Raw genomic sequence first — 10,100 nt, forward strand, 5'->3', positions numbered from 1 at the left:
GTGGGTGGGCATCATCCAATCTGTGAGGGCCTGAATGGAACAAAAAGGAGAAGGAAGCTCTTTGCTTTAGCTGGAATATCTGTCTCTTCCTGCCCTTAGCAGTCACATTCCTGGTTCTGGTGCCTTCAGACTCAACTCACACTGAATCACATCACCAGCTTTTCTGGTTCTCCAGCTGTAGACAGCAGAGCAAATTGAGACTTCTAGATCCCCATAATTGTGAAATAAATAAATACACACACACACACACACACACACACACATATATATATATATATATATGATTTTATACAAGATGGAAGATTTTTATAGGCAAGAGAGTGGGACAGGAAGTCAAAAGACTGGATTGTTTCAAGCAAAGTTACCTTCTCTTAAGGGAAGGTGGGGGATTTTACCATACAGATTACCTCACCAGTGTTGATCAGGACATTCCAGACTGATGTTTTAAATCCCAGTCCTAAATGGATGAAGGTGATGCCAGCAGTCCAGGTCTGAGGATTTAGAGGGTTCCTGCAGGACTAACCAAGTAGGTTCTTAGGCATCAAGAAGGATGGAAATCTAATGGGAGCCAGCAAGAAGTGAAAGCAGAGCTTACTGAGATATAGATAGATAGATAGATAGATAGATAGATAGATAGATATGGAGAGAGAGAGGGAAGAAGGTCTGGGAGACTTGGAAAGGAAAAAGCATGAGTCTCATCTTTGCTTGGGTGTGGTATTTTTACTGACAACTGTGATCTGGTGTATGTTTCCTCTTAGGCATCCAGGAACTGGTCAGAGAAGGACAGGGTCCAGGTGTTCTTCATAAGTCATTCATTCCCTGAAGTCAAGGATCTTGGCATCAAGGTGTACCTGTTGATATAATTTTCATTTTGAGTGACATAAATATAGTATCTATTAAAAAGACTTCTTAAGGGGTTCCTGGGTGGCTCAGTCAGTTAAGCATTTGCCTCTGGCTCAGGCTGTGATCTCGGGGTTTGTTTTTTTGTTTTGTTTTGTTTTGTTTTTTTAAGATTTTATTTATTTATTTGAAAGAGAGGCAGTGAGAGAGAGCATGAGCGAGAAGGTCAGAGGGAGAAGAAGACTCCCCATGGAGCTGGGATCCCGATGCGGGACTCGATCCCAGGACTTGGGGATCATGGCCTGAGCCGAAAGCAGTCGTCCAACCAACCGAGCCACCCAGGCATCCCTGATCTCGGGGTTCTGAGACTGAGCCCTGTGTCAGGCTACCTGTTCAGGGTGGGGTTCTGCTTCTCCCCTCTGACCCTCCTCTCCACTCATGCTCTCTCTCTTTTTCTTAGATAAATAAAATCTTTTAAAAGGCTCTCTCTCTTTTTCTTAAATAGTCTTTAAAAAAAATAAATATAGGTAAATAAAAATTTTTAAAAGACCTTAAAACTAATGTAATGTTATATGTCAGCTATAGCTCAATAAAATAAATAATTTTAAAAATAAATTTTAAAACAGAATGTTCCTTCAAAAGATTGTTTAAAACCTAAACAAAAAGACTTCCAGTTTGGGTAGACTAGAGTAATTTGTGGCAAACTTAAGTGGCCACAAAAAACAACTAGAGGGGTGCCTGGCTGGTTCAATCAGTAGAGTGTATGACTCTTGATCTCCAGGTCATGAGTTCAAGCCCCATGTTTGGTGTAGATTTTACTCAAAAAAAAAAAAAATAATAATAACTAGAAAAAACAGATGAATCAATGTTTATAATCATTGGAGATCTGAGGAAGCAACTCATACCATGGAGCTAATTTAGTTAAAATTCTAAAGGGAGAACATAAGAAAGTGATCTTATGATCTGAAGCTGCTTTTTTTCCAGAAGCATTTGCTGACCCTGGGCTCAGGCAAAAGGCTAAGAATCTGAGCTTGGCTCAGGCAGAATGCTATAGAATTAGGGTGACAAAACTGGAGACTTAAGAGGTCTCAAAATGGGGCACCAGTGGGTTAAAGACTCAGGCTTCAGTTTAGGTCATGATCTCAGGGTCCTGGGATTGAGCCCCTGGGATCGAGCCCCGCATCGGGCTCTCTGCTCAGCGGGGATCCTGCTCTCCCCTCTCTCTCTGCCTGCCTCTCTGCCTACTTGTGATCTCTGTCAAATAAATAAATAAAATAAATCTTAAAAAAAAAAAAAAGAGGTCTCAAAACTACAGTATCCCTTCAAGACATTTACCAAATTTTGAAGGCACATAAGGCTGCAGGCCAAAGCCTCTAAAATGAATAATGTTTTCCACAGCCTTTCAAAGTTTTGGACACTACAGATTAGAGTTAAGGACCCTCCAAGGGAAGGATTGCAGTGAACTTACCAGCTATTAGTTCAAAGTCTTGGAAACTATACCCTAGGAACAAGAACAAATAAAAGATGGGCTACAGCCTTAAACATTAACTAAATAGGGACGCCTGGGTGGCTCAGTTGGTTAAGCAGCTGCCTTCGGCTCAGGTCATGATCCCAGCGTCCTGGGATCGAGTCCCACATCGGGCTCCTTGCTCCGCAGGGAGCCTGCTTCTCCCTCTGACTCTGCCTTCCACTCTGTCTGCCTGTGCTCGCTCTCACTCTCTCTCTCTTACAAATAAATAAATAAAATCTTTAAAAAAAAAAAAAAAAAACATTAACTAAATAAATAACTGCAATTCAGCCTTAGGATAGCTAAGTCACCAACTAGATCAAGGTGCTCAGCTTCCATTCTCTCTGCCTTGCAGAAAAAAGGTGAACACTCTGTAGTAGAAGACATCATCATTTGGACAAGCCACAGGTTTTACAAGCAGTGCTTAATATCAAATCAAAATCAGTAAACAAAAGAAAGAAAATGAAAACCAAGAGAAAAATAGGCAGTAAAAATAGACACACAAGTGATCCCAATATTGCTTTAACAAGCAAGGGCTTTAAAAGAACTATGGTTGGGGCACCTGGATGGCTCAGTGGGTTAAATCTCTGCCTTTGGCTCAAGTATGATCCCAGGGTCCTGGAATCAAGCCCCACATTGGGCCCTCTGCTTAGCAGGGAGACTGCTTCCCCTTCTCTCTCTGCCTGCTGCTCTGCCTACTTGTGATCTCTGTCTCTCTTTGTCAAATAAATAAACAAGGTCTTAAAAAAAAAAAATTCCAAGCCTGGAGACATTGAGAAACCTAACAAGGAAAATGCCTAGAATTCAATAGACAGAGGAGCCATAAATGCAAAAAAGAGAAGGCCACAAAATATTCTAATAACTTGAGAATTATGTTGTTTATCAGTTTTTTGTTACAAAATGTATACCAAATGACACATTCCTTATTTTTTCCCAATCAAATGGGATTTACTCTGCCCCAAACTGCCATGCTGGGAAGAAATTTCAACTGTAGTCACTAGTGGGGCTCAGTCCTCCCTCCACAAGGTTACAAAATATCAGGGGCTTAGGCAGTGCCAGAAAAATTGAAAGCAAGCCCAGGCCCTCAGTGGTAGCTGTGTTAGCTCAGGCTGCTATAATGAAATGCTACAGTCTGGGTGATTTAGACAACAGACATTTCTCTCAGTTCTGGAGGCTGGGAAGTCCAAGTGCGCGGCGCTGGCAGGTTCCGTGTCTGGTGAGCTCTCTCTTCCTGGCTTGCAGATGGCTGTCTTCTTACTGTACTCTCACATGGCAGTGGTGGGGGGACTCTGGTCTCTTCCTCTTCTTATAAAGGATGAATTCTGGGACACCTGGGTGGCTCAGTCCTTAAGCGTCTGCCTTAGGCTCAGGTCATGATTCTAGGAGATTGAGCCCTGCTTAAGCCCCCCCCCCCCCATCAGGCTCTCTGCTCCGTGGGGAGCCTGCTTCTCCCTCTCTCACTCCCCCTGCTTGTGTTCCCTTTCTCGCTGTGTCTCTCTGTCATGTAAATAAATGAAATCTTTTAAGGGGGGGGGCATGAATTTTATCAGGTGGGCTCCAACTTCATGACCTCATCCAAACCGAATTATCTCCCAAAGGCCCCAGTTCCAAATACCATCACACTGGGGGTGAGGGCTTCAACACAGGAATTTTCAGGAGGCACACAAATGCAGTCCATTGTGGCAGTCACCGTTTCTGTTGCTTCCTCTGCTTTCAGAGGCTTGTCAGGTCCTGCAGTCCTGGCCCTCCTACATGTCCATGTCACTGACAGCAGAGTCTCCCTGGGCGATCCTGGCCTAGGTGCTCCTACTGGCAGATAATGTGCCCAGGCTTCCTAGGCATTCTCCAACGATCCCTCAGCCTAGGAATGCTCTGGGCCAAATTAGGGGACTGGGTGTCCACTGTTCATAGGGAGAAAGCCTCAAATCTCCAGATCCCAGAGAATCTCATCCTTTGCTCAGCGCACACCCACAGTCCACTTCTGTCCCTGTCAGCCTAGGTGTTAGCACATAATCCAAATGCCAGCAACCACCCACCTGCTGCATACCCAAAAAAGAAGCTCAGAATTGAGAACAAAAGCTTCATAACTTTCTCAGTGAAGAAACTGTGAAGAAAACAAGAACAAAATAAGAAATAATTCCACAGTGAATTATCCTGCCATGAGCCTGGCAATTTAGATGGAATGGAGAGCTAGTAAATACCATAGCCACAATTTGGCAAAGTGAGTTAAGGAGATGAATTCTTACAGAGCCAAGGAGCTGCTTGTCATGGGCATGAAGGCTCTGGTCTAGGTAAAGATACCACTGTTCTAGTGGCCTGTTCCTGAGAAATAACTATGCCAAAACTAGTGGCTTAGAACCACCACCACTGCCTCATATCCTATTTTGTCTGTCAGTTTGGCAATTCTTCTGCTTTCTTTCTCTCTCTCTCTCTCTCTCTTTTTTTTTTTTTTTTTTTTTTTTTTTTAGTGTAAGAGTTACAGCTCATTTATTTACTTTTAAATAAGCCCTATACCCCACATGGGATTTGAACTCACAACCCCAAGATCAAGAGTCACATGCTTTACTGACTAAGCCAGTCAGACACCCCTCTTCTACTCGGGATATTGACTGAAATCACTGTCGTCAGATGCAGATGGGCTTGGTATAGAACATTGAAGACATCCCCCCTCCCAGTTTCTGTCTCCTTAGTGGGGACAGCTGGACCCCACTGGTAGTCCACAGGACTGCGGCACAAGGCCATTCCAGCATCCGGTCTTGGGGAATCTGGACTCTTTGCATGGCAGGTCGGTGTTCCCAGAATGTTCCAAGAGACAGGAGGTGGAAGTTACCCAGGTCTGGAAACTGGATCAACACAACTTTACTGATTTTTATTGATCAAAAAGCCATACAACCCATCCAGATTCAAGGGAAACCCCCCTCTTAATGGGACTAGGAGCAAAGGCTTTATGGCCATATTTAACCTCCTGCACTGCATAGAAGTAGTCCCCTTCATCCAGGTGATTCCAGGTGAGGTGAGTCCTGCTTAAAGCAACAGCACCTATGAAACTTGATGGCTCTGTAGAGATGTTACCAAGAAGACCTCAAACTTGATTAACAGTGTCTGCCGAGCTGCTGTGAACAGCACACAGGCCTCACTGCTGGATTTACCAGTGCTGATGCTCACACCCAAGTATCCAGTTGGTGTTCGATGAAGGAGGAAGCAAACTGGGAGCTCTCAACAACATAGACCCATCTAGTTCATTTCAGTTTTTGCAGGAGCTGAAAAATGCATGAGATCAATACAGGAAGCCATTAAAAGGGTGAGCAAAAAGGAAAGTCCTTCATGATTTAAATTCTGCTCCGCCACCTCTCCTCTCGAGGAGACAAGAGCAAAGATCCTAGGAGGAGGGCATGGAGGACAGTAAGCCCAGAGATGACAAAAGCCTACTCTCACTTCCCTCACTCTATTCTGCAGATTCGTTTCTAATACTTACACATCTTTTTAAAAAATGATTTACAGAAATATAAGATACATACATAAAAGCACACAATTGTAAGTGTCCAGCACAGTGAACTTTCACACACTGAGCACATCATGCAACCAGCACTGAGATTAAGGAACAGAACATTCCCAGGATGCCAGGGGCCTCCCTCATGTCCCCTTTTAGTCACTACCCTCCCCAAAGAGTAACCACTCTCCTGACTTCTATAGTCCTGCCTGGACTTGAGCTTTATATAAATGGAACCTGACCATAGGGGCCCTTTTATGGCCAGCTTCTCTCACTAAGCTGTATGGAGACACCTGTGCTGTCACAGGGAGCTGTGAGATGATTCACCTTCATCCCTGAGAAGCATCCTACTGCATGAAGCTGATACAATTTTTCTTTTTTCTTGTGGAAGGATATTTGGGCTGTTTCGGGTTTGGGCTGCAGCATGTTCCCTAGTAGGCCAGTCTCTGGTCCTCTTACCTCTGGCTGAGGCCAGGGCACCAGTCTGAGGCATTTGAGAGCCAGCCCAGCTGGCAGCCCTGCACAGTGCTTCCTTCCCAAGGGCTTCAGCCTGCCAGGGCTCAAAGAAGCCAGACCGGAGCCTCCCTCATGTCCCACAATCCTTTCCGGCACTTCTACCACCTTCCCAGGTCTTAGCCCAAGGACCCATTCCTCCAGGACCCACAAGTGTCCCCAGCCTCATCACATCCCTCAGTTCCATCTGCCCCTCCAGTCCGAGGGGGACTTAGTGCCGCTCTTAGTGCCCCCTTCTCCTAAGTCCTGGGCTTTTGCCTTTCATTTCCCTCAGAGGTCTACTATTTAAAACTCATGAGCCACAGAGGGATCAGTAGTCCCTGTCTCTCACCCTTTCTTCATTTAGATCCCTCCTTCCTCTGGTCTCTTACCTGCAATGGGGGCTGCACTAGGAGGAACATGGTACGTTTCCTGGCAGAGCTTGGCATTTTCTCAGCCTGCACCAGAGAATGACAAGCCTGTGACCCTGAAATTCCCTCTGACTTACTTCACTGCTTCTAATAGTACAACTCCCATGTTTTGATCCAGGCAGGAGAGTTTGTGGGGCTTTACAGGAGTGAGAGCACACAGGTATTCCTGCAGTTAAAGCTGGAAAGGTGGTCCCTGCCTTGCCTACTCAGCCTCTCTGCCATGCCTCACCCCACTCTCTGCCCCAGTCCCTCTCCTGCAAACCTGAGGCCCCGTGAGCCACCTCCATTCCTCGGATGTGGCCACAGCCTCCTCATTCAGGCAGTGTCTTCCCTGAGTACTCCTGGCACTGTATCACCCCCCTCCCGGGTCTCTAGAGCACAGAGAAAGAGCAGAAGGGGAGAGTTGGTGGTGGCTAGCACTCTCCATGCTAGTGGGAATGTCTGCCTGAGTCCAGTGGACACCATGGGGTCCTCCTCCCTCCACCGGGGCCTGTGAGCTTCAGGACATCGTCAGGACCTTGGTTACAGAGTGCAGTGGGAATGAAGACACAGCACCCTGGTTTCTCTCCCTACGCACCTGCAGTGTAGTACATGAGAACCACTCCATCCAGAGCTCCTGGGTGGCTCAGTTGGTTAAGTGACTGCCTTCGGCCCTGGTCATGATCCTGGAGTTGCGGGATCCAGTCCCACACTGAATCCCGCATCAAGTCCCACATCCAGTCCTGCATTGGGCTCCCACCTCCATAGGGAGTCTACTTCTCCCTCTGACCTCCTCCCCTCTCCTGCTCCCACACTTTCAAATAAATAAAATCTTACAAAAAAAAAAAAAAAAAAAAAAAAGAGCTCCATCCAAAGCACGGCAAAACCTGAACCACGGCGGCAGGTCAAGTCGAATCCATAGACTAGGAAAATGGAGGCATGGTTCAGTGTGTGTTCTAGAAAAAGGAAATCTGATTCGCAAGCACACAGATCCCCGGGCGGCTTCGCGGATACCCACCACCTCAAGACGCGGGGAGGGCGCCCCCTGGTGGGGCTTCCAGCAGCTCCTCACGCAACTGCAATCTCCGCTCAGGCCCACGGCCCAAGCCGAGCGATCTGCCGTCTCAGGCAGGACTGGAAGAGTTTCAGTTGCTCCAGGGCCAAGCTGACTCCAGGCATCCACTGTCCTGAAGTGACACTCAGTTCCAGGAAGAACTGGATTTCTGAGACAAACTTGCACTGCTGCCCAGTCTGGCCACGCAGGTAGCCCAGTGTGTCTGGTGCTGGGCTGAGCAGACGAATCCTCGTCTGCTCCTCAGCCCCACCCGTCCTGAGCGCAGACTGCTAGTGGCAAGGGCAACCAGGGCCTCGGGGTGGGGCAGACGCTGCTCCTTACTGCCCCTCAATTCACAGCCAAGAAGGGACTGGAGCAGGAGCCTGGGTCTGTTTATACTGCAGAGGAGGCTGATGCGGTTCTATGTTTAGGTCCCATTCCCTGTCACGGACAAAACGGGGCAGCAGGAAAAGGAAAACTACGTAAATCCTGCCTTCATCTGGAAGCAACTGGAAATCCCCTGCTCACCCAGACCAGGGTTGATCTGGAATATTGGATGATTTATTCCCTGGGCCCCAAGGGCACAGCTACATAATATCCTGATGTACCCTACCATCACACACACACCCGTGACATATGACACCTCCGGTTGCCCATCCAGGGACCGTCTTCAGCTTCCAGTGCTTGCTCTCATACACACCCTGGTACTGGATCCAGCCTGGCTTGAGACCCTGAATGAAATGTTAGCATGGAACCCCAAGCAGAAACTTTTCTCCTGTCCTAAAGCTGCCATCCCAGGGCTCCATTCGTGCATCCTGGAGTTGGGTGGGGGAGAGCCCCACCTCCCCCAGCCCCATCTCAGGTGACTGCTATAGCACCTCCTACCTGAGCCAGCCTTGAGGAAGTTAGCAGAATATGCTTGGAGGAACTTGTTAGAGTAGCCCCCACCGTGTAGAATAAAGCCACAATTAACGAGTGTACAAAAGACATGAGGGAAACAGAAGATTTAGCCCAGAGGCTTCCAATGCAGAGCAATGATGGATAAAATATTGGAGAAAATTTTAAAAACCCATGTTCAACAAGGGGAGAACGTCCCCATAGATATTCTCAGAGATGGAATGTACACACAAAAAACGAACAGAGCTGAAGCTGTGGTCCGTTGAGCTCTGAGTCTAGAACACTCAAGGTCAACTAGGAATTCAAGACCTGCCAAGCAATGAGAAGGAATTTAACTGCCCACTTGAGGTGAGGGACCAGAGTCCACATTCACTGATCAAAACTCCAGGAGCCCTGTCTGGCCACTCCCACACTCTTCAAGAAAATAGACAGATAAGGAGGTCCCTGGATACCCAAATGAGTCTGCACAGAGACCTAATGCAGCCTCCTCTTGCCCTGAGTCATGCCGGGATCATACCAGGGCGGGAGTCCTGGCTACCTAAAAGACCTTACTCTGGATGGGCCCCAGTGCCCCAGGGAAGGCAACTACTCAGTCACTGGATAGGAAGAACTGAGGAATAGAGATGGGAGACAGAGAGAGAAAAAAAAAAAAACAACAGGAAATGAACCTGGAGGCTGAGTTCCGAACTACACAGAAACTCACACTGAGAAAGACAGCCAACAGCACCAACACTCTAGAGACAGATTCGTGCCAAATGAAGTGAAAAGAGTGACCAGAAAGAGACTTCAGTATCCTCAGAGAGCTGACTGAACATATAATGTTCATTAAAAAACAAGCAATTATGAAATAAAGCATAGCAGAAAGGTGCCATTATAAGACAGTGGAAACAAAAATATCATTTGATACAGAAAAAAAATCCAAGTATTTTCTAATCTCTGAAAAGAAGAGGATGATCTAAGATGACTGGAAAAGAAAAAAGGCCAACAAAACAAAGGAGTGGACTGATAGATTTAACCATAAAAATGATTGTATTAATAGAGGAAAAAGGCAAACAAATAAATTAGGGAAATACTGGTCACTTTCTAATTTGCACAGGCTTTGAATCCAGACTTTCTGTGTATGACCTGGGACAAGATACTTGATTTCTTCTTGTTTCTGTGTCCTTCATAAACTGAGACATTTGCACCTGCTTCCTGGTGGGTCAGGACTAACTGACTTACTACATGGGAAGCTCTTAGACTGTAACCAACACATAGAAAGCACTCAATAACTCTTATTTTTTTACTGTACTGTGTGAGAAATTTGGACACAAACAGTTCAGAGCAGGGAAGCCATAACTAATTAAAAATCACAGTAAAAAAATTCCAACTTCACCAATAATGAAAAAATTAAAATAAAATTTAATTTTT

The sequence above is a fragment of the Mustela putorius genome, unplaced genomic scaffold (genome assembly GCF_011764305.1).
Source record: "Mustela putorius furo isolate JIRA1106 unplaced genomic scaffold, ASM1176430v1.1 tig00003856_pilon_pilon_pilon, whole genome shotgun sequence".
Taxonomy (NCBI): Eukaryota; Metazoa; Chordata; class Mammalia; order Carnivora; family Mustelidae; genus Mustela; species Mustela putorius.